The sequence below is a fragment of the Microtus pennsylvanicus genome, chromosome 9 (assembly GCF_037038515.1).
Source record: "Microtus pennsylvanicus isolate mMicPen1 chromosome 9, mMicPen1.hap1, whole genome shotgun sequence".
Classification (NCBI taxonomy): domain Eukaryota; kingdom Metazoa; phylum Chordata; class Mammalia; order Rodentia; family Cricetidae; genus Microtus; species Microtus pennsylvanicus.
Window position 1 is genome coordinate 106,945,775 of NC_134587.1, and position 20,181 is coordinate 106,965,955.

Consider the following 20,181-nt stretch of genomic DNA (forward strand, 5'->3'; position numbering starts at 1 on the left):
GGGTCTTCTATTCGATTCCATTGGTCGACTTCTCTGTTTTTATGCCAATACCAAGCTGTTTTCAATACTGTAGCTCTGTAATAGAGTTTGAAGTCAGGGATGGTAATGCCTCCAGACGATCCTTTATTGTATAAGATTGTTTTGGCTATCCTGGGTTTTTTGTTTTTCCATATAAAGTTGATTATTGTCTTCTCCAGATCTGTGAAGAATTTTGATGGGATTTTGATGGGGATTGCATTGAATCTATAGATTGCTTTTGGTAGAATTGCCATTTTTACTATGTTGATCCTCCCAATCAAAGAGCAAGGGAGATCCTTCCATTTTCTGGTGTCCTCTTCAATTTCTTTCTTCAAAGACTTAAAATTCTTGTCAAATAGATCTTTCACTTCCTTATAAAATGGGGCACTGAGGTGAACAGAGAATTCTCAACAAAAGAAGTTCAAATGGCCAAAAGACACTTAAGGTCATGCTCAATCTCCTTAGCGATCAGGGAAATGCAAATCAAGACAACTTTAAGATACCATCTTACACCTGTCAGAATGGCTAAAATTAAAAACACCAATGATAGCCTTTGCTGGAGAGGTTGTGGAGTAAGGGGTACACTCATCCATTGCTTATGGGAATGCAAACTTGTGCAACCACTTTGGAAAGCAGTCTGGCGGTTTCTCAGGAAATTCGGGATCAACCTACCCCTCAACCCAGCAATACCACTCTTGGGAATATACCCAAGAGATGCCCTATCATGCAACAAAAGTATATGCTCAACTATGTTCATAGCAGCAGTTTGTAATAGCCAGAACCTGGAAACAACCTAGATGCCCTTCAATGGAAGAATGGATGAAGAAAGTATGAAATATATACATATTAGAGTACTACTCAGCAGTAAAAAACAATGACTTCTCAAATTTTGCATGCAAATGGAAAGAAATAGAAAACACTATCCTGAGTGAGGTAAGCCAGACCCAAAAAGAGGAACATGGGATGTACTCACTCATATTTGGTTTCTAACCATAACTATAATTCATGATCCTAGAGAAGCTAAATAAGAAGGTGAACCCAAAGACAAACATATAGTCATCCACCTGGATATTAATCTTCATCAGGCGGTGAAAGGAGATAGAGACAGAGTCCCACATTGGAGCACCAGACTACAACCCCAAGGTCCAAATCAGGAACAGAAGGAGAGAGAGCATGAGCAAGGAACTCAGGACCGCGAGGGGTGCACCCACACACTGAGACAATGGGGATGTTCTATCGGGAACTCACCAAGGCCAGCTGGACTGGGTCTGAAAAAGCCTGGGATAAAACTGGACTAGCTGAACATAGCGGACAATGAGGACTACTGAGAAGTCAAGAACAATGGCACTGGGTTTTGATCCTACTGCACATATTGGCTTTGTGGAAGCCTAGACTGTTTGGATGTTCACCTTACTAGACCTGGAAGGAGGTGGGAGGTCCTTGGACTTCCCACAGGGCAGGGAACCTTGACTGCTCTTCAGGCTGATGAGAGAGGGGGAGTTGATTGGGGAAGGGGGAGGGATATGGAAGGCAGAGGCGGGGAAGAGACAGAAATCTTTAATAAATAAATAAATAAATAAGTAATTAAAAATAGAAATGGAGACATGGATAGGCATGTCATGCAGTGTGGAATTGGATATTTATTTATTGGGTTATAGAAGGGAAGGGGAGAAGGGGGAAGAACAGAGAGAGAGACAAGCAGAGGGGAGAAGGGAGAGACAGAAGCTGCCTCTTAGAGAGAGAGAAGGGAAGGACTCAGGCTGGAAGCTGAAGATGAGCTGGCAGTGGAGGGGAGGAGGGAGTGGGCATGGCTTGTCTCTTAAAGGGACAGCACAGACCCTTATACCCAGGTGACATCAGCCAGGTCAGTTTTTCTGTCCAGAGCCTCACAGTCCACCTGAGTCTTTTAGGTCATTAAGCTTTCATTCCAGAACCTGACAGCAGATCAGAAGATGGTACGATGCATTCCCCACTGGCTACTTCCTGTGAAGGACAGTGCGAACAGTGGTCTCCAGAAGCTGACTTCTCTTAGCAGGAGGAAAGCTTTAACTTGATTGGCTGGGCTGCATTGCCATGGTGCTATCTTAGAGGAACTTCTGAAAAATCATCTTTAGGGCCCTGTGCTAGAGACCAGCTCTGTGGGGTTCAGGTCCCAAAGCTGTGTGAGGGTGGGGAAACGAACAACTGACAGGATCTGAGGGTAAATAAATATGGCTTCCCGTGTAGCTTATTGAAAAAAGATTACACCTTTTATACTCTGAGACGGCACCGGAGATTCAGTGTGAAAATTAGCTGAGGTGTGGCTTGTCCTCAGGGCTTGAGGAAGCCAGCCTTGACCTTGACAATAGGCGGCAGTCAGGGGGTGCTAACCGGAAGGGTCACAAGTTCCTCTTTCAGAGATAAATAGGTCTCTCTCTCTCTTTTTTTTTTTTTAGCAAGCAGGAACTTTCCTCAAGTTTAAAAGTGAGCAAAGACGGGGCTAGGCAAATATTACTGAGAACCTGAGTAGACCTTAAGAATTTAAAAATCAGCCGGGCAGTGGTGGCGCACGCCTTTAAACACCAGCACTCGGGAGGCAGAGGCAGGCGGATCTCTGTGAATTTGAGACCAGCCTGGTCTACAAGAGCTAGTTCCAGGACAGGCTCCAAAGCCACAGAGAAACCGTGTCTCCAAAAACCAAAGTTAAAGGCCCAGAATCGGGCCAATGGAGATGAAAGCCTTTTGTTGACGAACGAGAGACTTTTGTTTTTCCCAGCTGCTGTTGAGCTCTGCCGGAAATGCAGTTTGAAGAGCGGAAGGAGGGAGAAGATGAGCAAGGAAGTCAGGGCCACAAGGGGTTGCTCCACCCACTGAGACAGTGTGCCTGAGCTAATGGGAGCTCACCAACTCCAGATGGACTGGGAATGAATGAGCATAGGATCAAACTGGACCCTCTGAATGTGGCTGACAATTGGGGCAGACTGAGGGGCCAATGATAATGGCACTGGGATTTGTCTCTACTGCATGTCCTGGCTTTTTGGGATCCTATTCCATTTGGATGCATACCTTCCTAAGTCTGGATGGGGGGGGGGCTTGGGCTTCCCACAGGGCAGGATACCTTGCCCTCTCTTTGGAATGGAGGGGGTTGGGGGAAGGGTGTGTGGGAGGAGGGGAGGAAGTGGAAAATTTGATTGGTATTATTTGGATCGAATTAGAACATCTTTGTATTATATTGTGTCAGAATGTTTGGTTTTAAAAACTGCTGCTTGTAAGCTGGGCGATGGTAGCTCACACCTTTAATTCCAGCACTCAGGAGGCAGAGGCAGGTGGATCTCTGTGAGTTCGAGGTCAGCCTGGTCTGCAGAGACAGTGCCGGGACAGCCAAGGCTCCACAGAGAAACCCTGTCTCAATAAGCAAAAACAAAAAACAAAAAATTATCAAACCAAAATAGCTATCAACTCCAATAAATGGACAGTGTTCTATGTCCTGCAGCACCACAGACTCAGCGATGTTTTAATTCTTTATGTAAGAATAAAAAAGTACATCTACCTCAAAAAAAGAAATTTAAAAATCTTGATTATTAAATATACCTTATTTACCAAATGTAAGTTACTCGTCTAGATTTTCTAGCTGCTTGGTGTTAACTTGTGTGGTAATAGAGTTACCACAGTACTAGGTTCTATGGTGGTAGAAATTTTTTACAAACAATTACTTTGTTTCAAGAGACAGCCATTGTATACATTTTCATCATTTATTTATTTATTTATTTATTTATTTATTTATTTATTTATTTATTTATTTATTGAGACAGTGTTTCTCTGTGGTTTTGGAGCCTGTCCTGGAACTAGCTCTTGTAGACCAGGCTGGTCTCGAACTCACAGAGATCCGCCTGCCTCTGCCTCCCGAGTGCTGGGATTAAAGGCGTGCGCCACCACCGCCCGGCCATTTTCATCCTTTATTAAAGTATAAGGAAACTCCCATGAACACATAGTGAGAATCATTCAAAATGAAAGAAAGCCAATTATGGTGGCACATGCCAGTAGGATTTGCTGAAGGAGGTGGAGACAGGGGGATCAGGGAGTTCAAGGCCAGCCTGGTGTGGTGGCGCCTGCCTTTAATCCCAGCACTTGGGAGGCAGAGGCAGGTGGCTCTCTCTGAGTTCGAGGTTCCAGGACAGGCTCCAAAGCTACAGAGAGAGAGAGAGGAGAGAGAGAGAGAGAGAGAGAGAGAGAGAGAGAGAGAGAGAGAGAGAGAAACCCTGCCCTCTCCCGACCCCTCCCCTTCTGCTGAGGGAAGTGGATATCCCACCTCCTCCAGCCTGTGCTCTTTTTCTTTCTGGTAACTATGTTCTCTCTCTTTCCCCCCCTCTTTCTTTTCTTTCCTCTCTCTCCCTCTCTCTCTGTGCCTTTCTCTCTTCTTCCCCCTTCTCCCCTTCCCCCCTTTCCTTTCCCCTCCATAACCCACTAAACAAACTTGCCTCTCTGCATGATGTATCTGTCTCTCACCGCCACTGCTCCTGGTGGGACTGGCTGCCCTGCCGCTGACCCACCGAGGTCTCTCTCCTGCTGCCTCCCACTTACCTGGGGCCAACAGAGGACTCGGGTGGTGGGACCTGGCCGACCTTCATGGCCCACTGTTGTCCCTCGGGTAACTGCTAACTGCACGACATTATCTAAACCATTACACCACCCCAGCTGAGCTTCGGGGCTACCCTATCACTCCAATACGTTGGACACATGGAAAGTTTGAGTTTGCAAACTTGTGTAAGAATAAAGGCTCTTTGTTTTTACATACAGTACTCTGTCTCCTAGTTGCTTTTTGGGGAACTCTGTGATCTGGGCATAAAAAGAGTTTGTTCTCTTGGGATGAGGCTAGAAAATATTATGTGTATTAGTATATAATTAATGTGCTAATATAGTATATGTATATTTCTTTTCTTTTTTTTTCTCTCCTTTGGACAGGGTCTCACTGTGTAGCCCTAACTGTCCTGGAACTTGCTCTGTAGACCAGGCTGTCCTCGAACTCACAGAGATTCACCTGTCTCTGCCTCCCAAGTGCTGGAATTAAAGGCGTGCGCCACCACTGCCTGGCATATTGTTAGCCACCACTGCTTGGCGTATTGTTATGTATATTAGTATATGGCTCAGGCAATATTGAAATTACAGTCTGGGATATTACATTGCAATACAAATGCATGGACTGACTAGAAATAAATTATTGGTGGGTATTGCTGAAATTCATTTAATCAACTTAAGAATGCAAGCTCCTCCATGCTGTAATGTTATATTGATTGTTTATTTTGTTATGTTTAATAGTCTGGGGGAAAGATCTGACAATCAAGAAATGATTCAACATTGAGAAGCTGTATTCAGTATTGTGCTACAATATACAGTTAAATAAAAAGGGGAAATGAGGATTTCTTGAACTATGCCAGGCCAGGACAATGCACTTGCCAGACATCCCTTGAGAACCAGAGGATGTTTGCAGAAGTTTGGCAGAATGCTGTCTTCACACTCCAACAAATATTTATTGACCAGCTGTCATGTTCTTTGGATTTCTTTTGGGAAAAGGCTCAATCAGTAACATATAAAAAGCTGTTCTCTGTCCAGCAAAAAAGAAGCAGTCATGACAGACCCGTATGTGCTGTGCATTTCCATTCAGCCGTGACAGTATAATAGGGCTAAGAATAAGGACTCTGCATTCTGCTTCCCAAAGAAGCCGAGTCCTATTCCAACCCTCGTTTTGGTGTGATGGTCTCTTTGACCGCAATCTTTCAGAGGAGAGTGTGAAGTTCTGTCTTTTGAACATGTCTTTTGGCATGGCTGCTGCGCACACAACTCATATCGGCTGTGGTTACCTAGGCAAGATCAAGTCAGTCAAAATTACAGCCTGGATGGGGAAGTGGATTCTAAGGCCCCACCCTAGAGTGTTGGTAACTGCTGAGGGAGGGTCACTTTTCTTTGGCGATGTGCCTCCTGATTGGTTGCCTTAAGCCCCGCCCCCGTGACTGTCCCCATACCCATGTGCACATGGTCAGCATTAATTTGTTTCAGTGTTATTAACAATCATAATAAAAGCCAGGCAATGATGGTGCACACCTGTAATCCCAGCACTCAGGAATCAGAGATAGGCAGATCTCTTGAGTTCGAGTCCAGCCTAGACTAGCCAAGGCTACAGAGAAACCCTGTCACGCCACCTCCTGCCGAGTCAGCTTAGCCTCTCACGTAGGCTGTGGCACAAACTTCAAGGAAGAGTGCCTGCAGAGAAGACGTGTGTGCTGTGCTGCCTGCATCTGAGCCCGCGCACTTTTGGCATTCCCTGCTCATGTTCTAGGGATACAGTCTGGTTTCCCCCAGAAGGGAAGATAGTATGTTTAAGTTTCCAGAGTCTACTGATGAGACATTGCCATATACAGGAGGATATGATGCTAATGGGGGAAGATGGGTTAACATTCAAGGCAAGTTTCCTGGTTTTCATTAAAATTTATGCAAAGACTTGAGAGATCTAGGCAAATCTAGTGCTTATTAAATAAAGAACCAAAGGCAAAGTTAATTAAGCAATTAAAACTGATTCAGCAAAAATGGAATAACGATAGAAGAGAGAGATAAATGCCTGTAATGTCCTGAGATTAGTTTTGGGGAAGATTTGAAAAGGAGTTAGATGTGGAGAAGGAGAAGGAAAGAAGTTCTTCTGCGTAGATTACAGAAACATAAAAAGACTGGAGACTGTGTGTAGCATTAAACTGTTAACCATAACCACTTCCCCTTAGCTCAAAATGCCATTAACTCATAGTTTATATATATATATAGTTTTTCAAGACAGGGTTTCTCTGTAGCTTTGGAGCCTGTCCTGGAACTAGCTCTGTAGACCAGGCTGGTCTTGAACTCACAAAGATCCACCTGGAGTGGCAGAGAACCTGGTAGCTGTCTAGCCCAGAAAGCAAATCATGAACAGGAATGCTCCAAACCAGTTAAAGCTAACCACAACAACCTCCCCCTCATTATTTATAGAAAAGAATAAGCACGAAGGACTTACTTATGACATAAAGTTAAAAATTAATAACGGCAGAAAAATGGATGAAGTAAATGAGGGTGAAAGGGAATGGCCAGAAGAAGAAAAAATGAAGCAAAGATAAAGGGGCGCTCTGGTATTTCCGTGGGGCACTCTGGTACTTCCGTGGTGGCGCTCTGGTACTTCCGTGGGGCGCTCTGGTACTTCCGTGGTGGCGCTCTGGTACTTCCGTGGTGGCGCTCTGGTACTTCCGTGGGGCACTCTGGTACTTCCGTGGGGCACTCTGGTACTTCCGTGGGGCACTCTGGTATTTCCGTGGGGCACTCTGGTACTTCCGTGGGGCACTCTGGTACTTCCGTGGTGGCGCTCTGGTACTTCCGTGGGGCGCTCTGGTACTTCCGTGGGGCACTCTGGTACTTCCGTGGGGCACTCTGGTACTTCCGTGGGGCCCTCTGGTATTTCCGTGGGGCACTCTGGTACTTCCGTGGTGGTGCTCTGGTACTTCCGTGGGGCACTCTGGTATTTCCGTGGGGCACTCTGGTACTTCCGTGGGGCGCTCTGGTACTTCCGTGGGGCACTCTGGTACTTCCGTGAGGCACTCTGGTACTTCCGTGGTGACCGGCAAGCAGAAGGCTGGGAGCCTCTTCCTGTCAGCCCCAGAGCAGAGCTCACCAGTCAGGGCTTCTCCTCAGCCACCCATGGGATAGGCTCTGCAGCATTAATGGAGGCCAGGGCACTGTGTGGACAACTGACCCACAACTTCATTGAGCACATTCGTGAGGTTATGAAAGCCTGTGCTGGAGAAGATGCCAGCACTGCAGATGGTGGAACAAAGCCAAGTGAGTGACATCATTGCACTGCTGGCAAAACGTAGTCTGGAGAAATTGGAAGAGCTGCCACACTAGAGCAGGCCAGGACCTGCAGCTAAAGATAAATAGTTCTTATAAGAATGTCTGGGGGTGGGGGCTGGAGAGATGGCTCAGTGGCTAAGAGCACCAGCGACTCTTCTAGAGGATGTGGTTTGGTCTCCAGCACCCACATGGTGGCTAAGGTAGAAAGACTTAATTATTAGATACTATTTATTGATTCATTTAGTGATTTACTTAAATCGTTGCTTGCACCCACCCATTTGCCAAGCATGACTTCACTTGCTACCTGGAATAGAACTCTTGACAACCTGCTGACTGCTGTGTACGCTTTTGTAAGATCCTGCTTGTGCTCCCCGTCCCCCATCTTGTTCTTTATAGTATAAAATGAGAGTACCGACTGGAACCAGGATAAAAACCTTCGGGAGCTCTCCTGGCTTTGCTCCACCAGTGACATCTCTCTTCCAATCTCATTGGAATCGGAGTGCTTTCTCCAGGAAGTCCTACAAGTGGTGATTATCTAATCCCAGCACCCAGGAGGCAGAGGCAGGCAGATCTCTGTGACTTCGAGGTCACCCTGGTCTAAAAACTGAGTTCCACAAAAGCAAGGGCTGTTACACAAAGAAACCTTATCTCCAAAACACAAACAAACGAAAAACAAAACAAAAGACTCTACCCTGTTACACAAATAATAAGAAACCAGAGACAGATATTGGGGTTCAAAATCAGAAAGGTAACACAGTCAGACACTAGAGAGACCTTTTACCTCTACCCAATCTTCAGACCAAATGGGTGAGATCCTGTCTCCACAAATCCTCAGACTCCACACTCCAGTGAGTTCCTGTCCCTTCCCTTTATATTCCTCTCTCTGCCCAGCCATATCTTTCCTCTCTCTACCTCCCCATTGTGGGGATTAAAAGTGTGTGACTCTCAAACACTGGGATTAAAGATGTGAATCACGACTACCTCGATCTGTTTCTGGATTGATTTTGTGTAGCCCAGGTTAGCCTTGAACTCACGGAGATCTGTCTGCCTACTTCTCCCAAGTCCTGGGATTAAAGGTGTGTGCCACCACTCCCTGGCCTGTATGGATGCCTGGTGTGGCTGCTTTGCCCTCTGATCTTCAGGCAACCTTTATTTATTAAAACACAAATAATATACCACTATACCACCTTTCTCTAGCTCCTTGTTCACCTTCGTGCCCAACAGCAACCGCTGGGGATTCAGTGTGCCTGCCCTACTGAAACACTTAAACACTAAGGAAATGGTCCTTGAGATTTCTTCTAAGTTTATCTTAAAATTTGTTTATCAATAAGACTAAACACCCATAAAGGGGAATCCTGATTTACCTATAACAATCTTGCATAAACACTACTTACTGAATTCTGTCATCAAATGTTTAGAGTCAGAATGAGACATGGATCAGAAGTCTATTTAAGCACGAGACACTGATACAAACAATCTATCTGTAACTTTTAGGATATTTTCTTCATGTTAGGTTATTTTATGAAGCACTGCATAAAAATTATACAAATTAATGTTTCAGAGCTTTGTATTAGTTTCATTTATAGGTTTCTAGAGGAAATTTCATGGGACATTTATGGTGGTTTAGAGGAACCCCCATATATTTGATTGCTTTGTCATCAGGGAGTGGAAAGGTTAGGAGGTGTGGCCTTCTTGGACTTTGAGGTTTCAAAAGCCAAAGCCAGGCTCAGTGTCTCTCTCTTCCTGCTGCCTATGGATCCTGATATTGTAGGGCCATATTACAGGCCCATATGTTTACATTGTATGGCGGCCAGACTCTCAGGCCATAGTTTGCACCTGGCCTCACAGAAGGTGTTTGGTCATCTAGCCTTTCCAGACAAACTGTCAACATCCCTAACAAAGGGTCAGAATATGCTAATGTTGGTTTGCTCCTTCTTTATAACTATGGAGATCACCTGGGAAGAGGTGTTAATTCAGGCTATGTGACAGAGCAGCCATAGCTGTGGACTTGATCTTAGTCCTCCTACCCCAGAAACAGAATACTAATGAACTTCCCCCTCAGTTTACCTCTTGATATAAAAGCTGTTTGGATAATAAACATGGGTGATCTTCAGGATGTGAATGAACCCCGAGACTCCCTCCTGATACTACTGTGTGAACTGTGTCTCAATTATTCCCACGCCTCTACACTGGTCCAAGAGATAATTTATGGTGGGGCTGGATCTGGACATGATATAGAAGCTACTTCTCCAGCACCATGTCTGCCTGCATGTTACCATGTTCCCCACCACACTCCTCACCATGATGATAATAGACTAAACCCCTAAAACTGTAACTAATCGGTAGGCAGAAGTTTCTGTCCTGCCAGCTGCTCTCAAATAAACACAATAAAGCTCATAATTAATTGTAAATGTTCAGTGGACAGCTCAGACTTGTTACTAGCTAACTCTTACATTTTAAATTAACCCATACCCCTTATTTATGCGCTGCCACGTGGCGGTACCTTTATTATCATGGCACATTTATTTCCTGTTCCCTCTGCATCTGCTCAAGACTCAGACTTCACCCTTCCTATCTGCAGCATTCTGTCTTGGGCTATATCATCAATTCTCTTCCTGCCTAACTATTGGCCAAATCAGCTTTTCTTTAATTTTTTTATATGTATTGGTGTGAAAGTATCACATCCCCTAGCACTGGAGTTACAGACAGTTGTGAGCTGTCATGTGGATGCTGGGGATTGAACCCAGGTCCTCTGGAAGAACAGCCAGTGCTCTTAACTGCTGAGCCATCTCTCCAGCCCCCAATCAGCTTTTTATTAACAATGAGAGCAATACATATTTACAGTGTACAAAGATTGTTCCATAGCATTTCCCCTTTTTGTTTAATTAAAAAGAAAGATTTAACTTTAACATAGTAAAATTATATACAACAAAACCAGTTATTAAGTAAAAATTAGTTACAAAATCCAGTTCATTTACACTTGGCAAAATCAGAGAAAATATTCCATTATCTATCCCATCTTTGTGAATCTAAAGTTTTATACCTAATTTGCTTTCTTTTATAACTAAGGAAAACTATAAGTTTAACTATTTAGTCTTTAACTCCATCAAAGATCCCAGAAGGATGAAATGACCTAATGACAGGGACTTCAGTGTGCCTTGACAGTCACCCAAAGTTCCTCTGCAATGCTGGGGCATCCAACTCTGTCCTACAGCCCTAGCATACCTGGCAGATTTTCTTGTAAAGCAGGGAATTTTGTAGGACTCTCCTACCTTGTCTTGGCAAAGTTCAACAGTCACCTTTCTTGTGTCCTGCTGGTACAGTTTGGATGGTTTATTGTCAGCAATTGAGGGAAGGGCAGTTCTTTGCCCAGTAGCTAGCTAGCTTTTACCACAGTGAAAACAAACTCCACACGGAGGTTTCTCAATACTCATCGTCTTCCTTTGAAGTAAACAGGTGTTGCCAGGAGCAGCAATGTTTCACTATCATGAAAAACCTTAGGTTATTAAACATATTAAATGCCATATTCTGCCGCGCAGTGGTGGCGCACACCTTTAAACCCAGTACTCAGGAGGCAGAGGCAGGTGGATCTCTGTGAGCTCGAGACCAGCCTGGTCTACAAGAGCTAGTTCCAGGACAGGCTCCAAAGCCACAGAGAAACCCTGTCTCGAAAAACCAAAATAAATAAATAAATAAAATAAATGCCATATTCTTTGAAGCATTTAAAGACTATTTATGGGGGCTGGAGAGATGGCTCAGTGGTTAAGAGCACTGTCTGCTCTTCCAGAGGTCCTGAGTTCAATTCCCAGCAACCACATGGTGGTTCACAACCATCTGTAATGAGATCTGGCGCCCTCCTCTGGTGTGTGGGCATACATGGAGGCAGAATGTTGTATACATAATAAATAAATAAATAAATCTTTTAAAAAAATAGACTGTTTATGTAAATATATCTTTTTATGATCTTAAAAACATAGCTAATATGACATAAGTTTGACTATTATAGATGACTATTAATCTATGTTGTGTTTCTTAATTATATATTACTCTTAAATGAGTTGCATAATACCCTAAACAAGAGTAGAAACATACATATAGTATAACTAAATTAATTTTAAATTTGTATAAATAAACCAAAACCCATACCAATGTAAAATATTTTGAGATTAATAGTTGTTTTGGATTAAAGTAGATTCAATAATCTATCCTTTTTTCTTATAATTTCTATAACAGTCTTTTCTTTTATGAGTTACCTCGGTCATGTTGTCTCTTCATAGCAATAGAACACTAAGATAACAGTAAAACTTTATTAAAAACATTTTTCTAGGAGGTAGAAAGAAAGCAAGTCAGAGGATCAGGGTAGTGTGAGATGCTGTCTTCTGTTCATTACATTGTCATTCCGCTCATGAACTCACAGTATTTGTGGTTATCTGCACAGGGTCAAACCAGTCAAAATTCTAGCATTGATGGATTACCCCTTACTGAGGAGCTATTGGAAATTGACAACTGCTGGAGAAGGCATAATTATTCTTTTTTGAAAAAGTAGCTATACCCATGCACTAATGGGCAGTGTTAATTACACTTAGTGGGTTGGAGGGAGAAAAGGGAGAGTAATAAGATCATAATTCACTGTATGAATGAATGAGATTATCGAGAATAAAGAAAAACAAACAAATTTTCTTTAATCCAGGTAAGCAATATAGCCCAGAATTCAAAACTCTTAATCTTTAGTTTTGAGTTTCCCTTGTCCTGGAATTATAGGTATGTGGTCTAGGAGGTCCTTCTGTATTTGTGTTGCTTTCATTAGTTGAATAAAGAAACTTCCTTGGCCTTTTGATAGGGCAGAAAATTAGGTAGGCAGAGTAGACAGAACAGGATGTTGGAAAGAAGGCAGTATGGCAGATGCCATGAAGCTCCTGTCTGAGACTGATGCTTTCCTGGTAAGCCATGACCTCATGTTGAACACAGATTGGTAGAAATGGGTTAGATCAGGATGTGAGAGTTGGCCAAAAAGAGGCTATATATAATGGGCCAGGCAGTAATTTAATTAATACACTTTTGTGTGATTATTTCGGGTGTAAGCTAGCCAGGTGGTGGGACACAGCCTGCTCCTCCTGTTACAGGTATGTGCTATCTAAACCAGGAAAACAGAAAATTGCTATGTGTTTTTTCATATTTAATCCTTTGATTCTGTGTATATTGTTAGATGTGGGTCATCTGAAGCTTTTATTTTTGAGGTATCTTTTTATTCAAGGGGTTCCTCTCCATACTGCTATTTTGCATTTGTAGTCCCTTATACTATAGATTGTGCATTTTCATGAATACTAGAAAGTCAAGTGGTAATGGAATATTTCTACATTTTATATTTAGAATTTCTCCCCAGTTCTGAGTTTTTCTAAGTTTGTTAAAGGATCCAGAATGAGTGAACATTTTCCTGTATTACATCCACATGTTTTTCACAGTATGAATCCTTTCATTGTATCAATGGGAACTGGATAAATGAAGGCATCATCCTATATTGCATACAAGCTTTGGGTTTTTTTGCCAGTGTCAATTATGTCATGTATTTGAAAGGAATCAGAACTGGTGTATGAGGTCCTTCTGTCTTTGTGTTGCTTTCATTGGTTAATAAAGAAACTGCTTTGGGCCTGTTGATAGGGCAGAACTTAGGTAGTCAGGAAAGACAGAACTGAATTCTAGGAGGAAGAAAGCAGAGTCAGAGATACGCCATGGATTCGCCAGAGACAGATGCTTAGAATTTCGCCTGGTAAGCCACTGCCATGTGGCGATACACAGATGAAAAGAAATGGGTTAAATTAAGATGTAAGAATTAGCCAATAAGAAACTTGAGCTAATGGGCCAAGCAGGGATTGAATTAATTCAGTTTCTGTGTGGTTATTTCAGGGCTAAGCTATCCAGGCAGCTGGGACGAACAAGCAGCCCCTTCTTGTAACACAGAACAACTAATGTTTCCCCACATTTATTATACTAACAGAGTCTACTTTCACTATGAGTCTTTTCATGTTTGTAATGTAAACTGTAATGACCAAAGATTTTCCCACAATGCTTACAAACATAGGGTTTTTCTTCCTGTGTGAATACATCATGCCTTCAAAGGGAACTGGAAGAAGTGAAGGCTTTCCTACACTGCTTACACGAGTAAGGTTTCTCTCCAGTGTGACTTCTTTGATGTATGTGAAGGTAACTGGATTGACTGAAGGCTTTCCCACGGTGTTTACATACATAGGGTTTCTCTCCAGTGTGACTTCTTTTATGTATTTGAAGGTAACTGGATTGAGTGAAGGCTTTCCCACAATGCTCACATACATAGGGTTTCTCTCCAGTGACTTCTTTCATGCACTTTAACATCATTGTGTCTCTTAAAAGATTTCCCACACTGCTTACATTCATGGTTTCTCTCTCTAGTGTGAATCCTTTTATGATTTTGAAGAGAACTGAGATACCTAAAGGCTTTATCACACTGTTTACAGACATAGGATTTCTCTCCCATATAAATTTGTTCATGCTTCTGAAAGTTTTGGGGGAGAACAGAAAGCCTCCCCACATTCCTTACATTTATATGGCTTCTTTCCATGCTCCTTATAGTCATGAGTTATGCATCTAGTCTGATCTCTGAGGGACACATTTAGGGATGAATGACCAACAAAGTCTTCAGACCCATGACGTTCACATGACACTACTCCAGTTTTCTGGCTCACCGCAGGTTCTGGAATCTCATTGGAGATTTCTTCCCATTGACTGTCTTCTTCACATTCACAGGGCCTCTCTACCATGTGACATCTGAAACAAAAATGTGGCATAGTACAAGATAATTTTACATCTATTTAAAAGTAGAAAACCTATTCTCTTACATTATCAGGAAATTGTAAGCTGTATATCCTGTATAAACTGTGTAAAATGATGCATTAAAAGCTCAGCAAGATGGCTTAATTGCCAATAGTCAAAGCAGTGATAATCATGTGGAATTTCTCTGTGATTTTCCCAAAGTTAACTATTTTGAAAATCTGCGTTACACTTAAACATAGCTTAAACATGCCTCATCTAAAACAGAAAGGACAGATGTGTTAGATTCTAAAATACTAGAACATATATGAGATGAGACCTAAATGCAAACATTTATTAAGTTTTAAATACACTTATCATCCAAAACCTGAAGATAATGTCACATGATTTCCTTAATAACTTTGTGAAACAAAGTTTATATACATTAAAACATCAGAAAGTGTCATTTGTGGTATCATGTTTATACTCAACAAATTCACATTTAAGTTTTTGAATTATAAACACTCAGTCTGTAGGTATATTTAAAGATGTTTTGAAAATAAATCAGTTTAATGCTGGGCTTACTTTGTTGTGTTTGTTTTAATTTTTTTCTACAATTTCAGGTTTTCTGAGAAACACTAGTTTTTCTTGTGAATGCAAATTACCTTAAATTTCCCCCAGGATTCTTGTAATCATTTTCAGTGTTCTTTTCTCCCAATATCTGTCCTAAAAGTAGACCCAGAAAACCTGTTATAAGTTATCATGGAAAATTATGGTTCAGGTTCTTGCTACACTGTGGCCATACCAAGCTGATTCATCTATATGTTACATTTTCATATTCCAAGGCACAGAACAGCAATGGTGGACAGTAGACACTATGTGAAGAAATTATACCCCTCTTGCCTACAGCATGCAGGTTCCGGATGGTTTCGCCCATCACAACTCTGTGGAGATTTTTCTGTGAAGGACTCAGCAAAGCCCACTCCTCCGGGGTGAAGGTCACAGCCACGTCCTCAAAGGTCACTGACTCCTAAAACAGCCTGCATGTGTTTTCAAGAGAAAGGGGGAGACCAACAGCATTGGGGACCTATACCCAATCCATGGAAATTCTCATGATACTGGAGACTCCTGGCCACTATCACACAGCTTTTCTAGTGCTTCATTTGAACACTCCTTTGAAGAAATAACAAAACAGTGACATCTGGTTAGTCATTATATGTTGTTGGGTCATCCCTGAGGTTTCATTGCATAGCAGGTCTACAGCATGCACTACTCAGTGTACACAGCAGTTACTGAGAGCAGTTCAGAGGATCCATATTCATTACATGTATGTGTTTACACACTTCCATCTCCTTTACTTGTGTTTAGATGACAGACTTCATCAATATAGCTGCCAAAGGAGCCTGATTTGTCAAAACACTTCTTGTACTTATTTACCAGCTTCTACTCTGAAAGTTGGGACCTTTTTAGATGTTCAGTAGAGAAAGCCTCCTTGATCAGCCCCCTACTCTTGCTGGGTACCATGCTTAATGAGTTTCTTCTACAGACGTATTTTCACACCTGTTGTCACAACTTGTCACTTGAGAAATCTACATTTTTCTGTGATTATACTAAGTAACTTCATTTGGAAGCATAAACATATCTTACAATAGTTCACATGAATTAAATGATACATAAGATTAAAGAAAGATTAAGTGTTCTATAGCACAATAGTGTATCATTGACAATAATTTATTGCATGTTTCAAAATGCAGTACATAATTTCACTTTCTAATACAATGGAATGCTGTTTTATGTAGTACATATGCAGAGGGTAGACTAATGATAGAACAGGAACTGTGGAATGGTAGCAGAACTGAAGAACACCTGTGTGAGGCAAGGACAAACTGGTATCTAATTGGATACTATGTTATATTCTGTATTTCATGTCCAGGAATCAACTCACTATATAATTAAATGAAACAATAAAATGTTAATGTTTTAGGATGCAATAGGGAATTTCTTATTATAAAAAAGAAATTGTATTGTGTATCTTTAATCCCAGAACTTGGGAGGCAGAGGTAGGAAGACTCTGTGAGTTCAAGATCACAGCCTGGTCTACATAGGAATTTCAAGCTAGTCAGGGCTGTACAGTGATACCTTGGAGAGAGCAAGGCAGTGAGAAAGGAAGGATGGGGATGAGTGAATCAAGGAGAGCAGTAGCATTGGATGCAGGATGCTCACAGAGCTGGATGGAGCTGGCCCGTGGCTTCGGGAGCTAGCAATCTGGACTGACTGTAGTTCTGATCAGCTAGCAGGATCTCTTCCAGACATGGTTTCCATGCTGAAGAGAGAAAAGAGACCCAGGTCCTAGGCCATGATGTATTCTTGGCTAGAATGACCATGGCAGATTATGCTCAGATTTGGCAATCATGAGGTCTCTATGGGTCAAGGAAGCTGTGGCCAATGCTGTTCATCAGGAAGTAAAATCTGTGACTTGGAAGCCTCTCAGCTTCCTGCAGAGGAAGTTCTTCTAGTGGTAATGAGCTCTGTGACATCAATGATGAGAGAGGAAGAGGGCCGTCTCCAGAAAAAGAAATGCAAGAGACACAAAGAGAACTTGGATAGTCCTAGGAAAAATAGCTCATGGATATCTGGCTATTCCTCACCTCTTATATTCATCCTGTCCCATTAAGACACTGGTTATTCTAAAGGTACCAGATCCCATGGCCTAAAGAAATCAGGTCATATCCTCTGCCACAGACCGGATTACTCGGGATACCATGACCATAGGAGAACTAAGGCTTTGGTACTCGGGAAGGCAAGAGTTCGAGAAATGACAGACACAAAACACAAGAGAGTGGTTTGAAACTGCTGAGATTTTACTTCTGCAGTTAGTATATAAACATGAAACAGACTGTGGGGGAACAAAGCAACATCAGCATTTTCTAAGAAAAGATACATTATCAGGAACTAGTGCTAGACATGATACATCCTCTACCCCAAGAACCTTTTGCCCCTGAGAACATGCTCATAGGCAAGACGAAATAAAACCTCAGACTAGTGGTTTCAACTCGAGCCAATATTTGTGCTGTAATAGTTTCATTTTGATTATGTCAAGGACCACTGAACCATACTGGATTAAGTTTCATGCCTCCTTCTAACCTTTGCCTAACTCTGTCTCATGGCCAATGAAGGAAATACTATTTTAACAATGTTGCATAACTGCTTATTGGCTGGCCTTAGATATCAGACACCAGGGAGGTCTGGCTAGGGCCAATCTTTCCATGAAATTTAATGACCAATATAATGTTCTTTGCCCTTGTACATTAACCCATCTGTTTCCTTATTCATCATATACTCCTGTATGTGGCAATGGCTCAGGTGTAGTTTTATACATTCCCATACTGTTCTTTCCTAATGGAGCAGCCCACCACCTTGCTTGAATTAAATAATGCTTTCTACCATACATCACAATAGTGGGAATTCCCAATGGACTCTTTCTAGCTGAGTGTTCATTCCTAATTAGTGTCTGGACTTTTATGGTTTCACTATCAAGTGGTGTAGGAGGTTCTTCTGTATTTGTGTTGTTTTCATTGGTTAAATAAAGAAACTGCCTTGGCCTTTTGGTAAGGCAGAACTTATGTAGGCAGGGAGACAGAACTGAATTCTGGGAGAAAGAAGGCAGGAAGAGAGAGCTGCCTGGTAAGACATACTGAATCTTTCCCAGTAAGCCATGACCTCGTGGTGATATACAGATTATTAGAAATGGGTTGAATCAAGATGAGAGAGTTAGCCAATTAGAGGCTAGAGTTTATGGGCCAAGCAGTAATTTAATTAATACAATTTCTGTGTGGTTATTTCAGGGGTTAAGCTAGCCGGGCAGAGTGGCGCCTCAACGTGGTCGACTAACTCCACATAAAACCTGAGAGGGATTGAAAAGGGATTCTAGATGCACAGGAAAAAAACAGAGTTTAACATAGCTTTTTACTGTTTTCTGGTGGCGTGCTGAAGAGAGATTTTCCTAATTCAGCTGTAGTGGAAAAAAAGGCTACACACTTTTAAAACGCCGGCTTTCTGGGCTATTTGGATAGGGTTTTGTTTATAAATTGCTATGGCTTGCTTGATGGCAATGTGGACTGGTGTGTGTCTGGAACTGTGCACGGCTCAGGGGCACCAAATGGCTCTGAAGCAGGAGCAGCTCCGCCATGCTGAACTGTGCTGATCTCAGGCAGAAACTATTGTAATTATCATAATAACAGTACAGTTAAGGTTGAGACTGGGCAGGAAACAGGCAGTACTGTGTTACCCCTACATGGTGCAACTTAAGTTTTTAAGAAGTGCTTAGCATTTTAAAAAGTGCTCCTGGATAGTAAAGAATTACAGACAATGCAATAAGGACAGATTCAGACATAAAAGACCTCTAAATGGGTCATAGTGTTAGATGAATGTATGTAGACTTGGGAGAGAAAAATTAAAAGTATATAGTTATAAAATAAAGTTAATGCTTTAAAAAAAGGGTAAAGTCTTTAAAGAGACAAAGTAAAGTCATAAAAAAAATAAGCCAGGTAAAAATGGAAAGTTCACAGAGAGTCTGGATTTTGTGTATTATTGTGTTTTCTTTGAATATTTTTGGCCATGAAGGAGCTAAATATAGAGAGACATTTCATTGTGTGGTCTGCTATGTTAAACAAGCATGTATGTTTTAAAGGTATCATGACTTCCAAATTTGGGTCTAAGGATATGATGCTTTGGAAAAGAGGTTCTTCTTTTGTTTTCACAGAAGATGAGACTCTGTGGATTGCTTCTAGACCAATATGGTATGATAGACCACACTCTTCTGAAAGGTCACTGTGAACACCTTCAGAAAATTTATTCACTCAGCTTCTGACTGAGATGAACCTAGCACACAGGTTATACCATAAAAGACCTGAATAACAGCACCCCCATATAGCATGAAGCAGTTTGGAGAGAAAAAAACTGTGCTCATATTCCCAAATATTGTTTATAAATGTTCTTTTACATTTAAAGGTAGATATGCTATAGATATGAATAATTTGCATTGGTATGGATTTTGCCTTGTTACTATAAGTTTAAGATCAATTTTGTTATATGTATATGTATTTCTGATCTTGATTAAGGTATTGTAATTGTGTAGTTCATTTAAAAATGTAACGTATAATTAGGAAATATAGGTTGTTAATGGATATCTATAATAGTCAAGTTTGTTGCCATGTTAGATTTTCTGGATGTGCACAGATATATTTCAGTTAGATAGGCATTCTTCATATCTTTCAAAGACTACAGAATATGGCATTTAAAATGTTTTAATAACTTAGGGCTTTTCATGATGAGACACATCTGCTCCTGGCAGCACCAATCTTCTTCAAGAGGAAGATGGGCATCAAAGAGGCTCCTTATGGAGTTGGTTAGCCATTTGGGCAAGAAACTGCTCTTGCCTGGACTTTAGCATAAACTGGACATGCAGTACTCACAGAGAGATGGCTGCTAAACTCGCCAAAAGGTGTGATGATCCTTTGGGGTTCCTGATTCATAAAA